Raw genomic sequence first — 2,310 nt, 5'->3', positions numbered from 1 at the left:
TGCCGGCCGGCCGCGCGGTCTCGGCCGCTAGTCGGCCGCGGCAGAGGGGGCGGGGCCACGCGGGGGCGGGGCCAGGCGCGGTCAGGTGACAGGCGGCAGGCGGGAAAGCAGGCGGTTGGTCGCCATTTTGGGAGGAGGGCGGTTGAAGGCGGGAGAGTGTGAAGGCGCCCAGGGAAGGGGCCGCGGGGGAGGGGCCGGCGCCCCACGGCCCACACGCTGAGACACAGTGGGGCGTCTCCTTCCATTGTTCCTGGAGGGCGGCGTTAGAACGCAGCACGGGGAGCCGGAGTTCCCGCGGGCCGCTCTAAGCTGCAGCCTCAGAGAGTGTTGGGGGGGAGGGTAGGTGTGAGAGCAAGGGCCCCTCGCAGCGTCGTGGGACCCTCGAGGCGGGCCCTGTGCTCTCTCGGGGCCACCGAGCTCTGCCTGCCAGGGCGCTGGGAAGACGTGGGGCTGGAGGAGCACGGCCTCCTCTGCCTCTTCAAACCCAAATCCTGAGCCGCCTGTAGATCGGGCTCTGAGCTGAGCGCTGTTTCCGGGCCGGGAAAGCGGAGGAAACCGGGCGCAGCAGAGGCTTGGGAGTCGGGGTGGTTGATGATCGGTCAAGAATTTTGAACCCTGGAACGACTTAGACGGGGGTTTAATAATTCCTTAGAAATTTGTGCGCTGAAAACCTATGGAGACTTCAGATTCGTGGTTGCCTGGGGGGTGGGGATGGAGACTATGGAAGTATTTTGAAAGTACGTTGTAGGGGGTGACTGCACAACGTGGTGACTTTACTGAAAATCCTTGTGTTCTACACTTTCCATGGGTGACTTTCATGTAAATTATAGTAATGTTGATGTTTTAAAAATGTGATCCCTGGGGTAGGTAGAACAGAGAGGAGAGGAAAAGGACTGGCATTCCACCTTTGGATTGCTGCATTCAGCAAATATGTATTGAGCTTCTGTTCTGGTACACCACAGTGTATGAGTCAAACAGCCCTGCTCTGGCTTATGCTCTAGAGAAGCACTGTCTGATAGAAACATAATACAAGTAAGTGCCAGCCACATAACTTTCTGTTTTCTAGTGGCCATATTTTTCAAAGTTAGAAAAAAGTGGGAAATTAAAATAAGACAATTTAACCCTAAATGTTATTTCAACATGTAATCAGTACAAAAAGTTTTAAAAGGTAATTTACCTTGGGGGTGACTCTTTAAAATCTGGCGCATATTTTACATTGACAGGATATCTCAATTAGGACTAGCCACGTTTCAAGGGTTCCATATAGCCAAATGTATGGCTTAACTTTAGTGGGGGCAGGCAAAGACATTTAGACTACAATGTGGTTATTTTTTTTTTTTAATGTAAGGAAGGACACTACAGTGTGTCAGAAGATGCTATTTTATACAGGTCTGTAAAAGCCTCTCTGGCAGGTGGGGGTGGGGGTGGGCAGAGTACACACCTTCCCTGGTGGTCCAGTGGTTAATATTCTGAGCTTCCCTGTCAGGGGACCCAGGTTCAATCACTGGTCGGGAACCAAAATCCTGGATGCTGCATGGTGCAGACAAAGAAAGTAAAACTATCTGGGGGGAGGAGCAGGTGCAAAGGCCCTGAGGTAGGAAGATGTGGGATCCATCTTCAGAGACCACTGTGGTTTGAATCATGTAAGCAAAGAGTAAACTCGGGGCAGGTCATGTAGGACCTTATAGCTTATGCAAAGACAGGCATTAAGCATCTGCCTTTTAGGAGGGTTTCTTTGTTTACTTAGCAAACATGAAAAAATACTGAGTTTCAGCAGTATGATCTCTCCTCCTGATGGAAGAAAATGAGTACCCTGGTTGATGAGATGAGAGTTTTAAGAACAGGCCTTAAGGTCCTGAAGGAAAGTGACTTTTTTTCTGTCCTTGGACAAATACCAATCAATTTATGTCCAGAGAAGATCCTTGCAACACATAACACCAAAAAGAGCATTCAGAAATTATTTTAAAAGACTGCAAATTAATGTGACAATCCGATAAATAAAGGTATGTGGAGGCATTTCATACAAGAGGAAAAATAGGAAACATGACCTAACAATAGCAAGATTTTAATGCAAATTAAAGTAACAGATATTAGGTCACACCCACCAGTTCGGCAAAATTAACCATTTTTTTCTGTCAGGCATAGCAAGGGAAACTTGCACAGTACTTGTCATGGGTAAAATTGGTAGTCACATTGGATAACAAATTGGAGATACTGAATAAAATTTAAAACATAGGGCTTCCCTTGTGCTCCAGTGGTTAAGAATCTATCCTCGTAATGCAGAGGACACAGGTCTGATTCTTGGTTCGG

Source organism: Moschus berezovskii, chromosome 22 (genome assembly GCF_049115385.1).
Source record: "Moschus berezovskii isolate FMDL1 chromosome 22, NW_MosBer_1.0, whole genome shotgun sequence".
Classification (NCBI taxonomy): Eukaryota; Metazoa; Chordata; class Mammalia; order Artiodactyla; family Moschidae; genus Moschus; species Moschus berezovskii.
The sequence above is the reverse complement of the archived record's forward strand: the minus strand, read 5'-3'. Positions refer to the sequence as shown.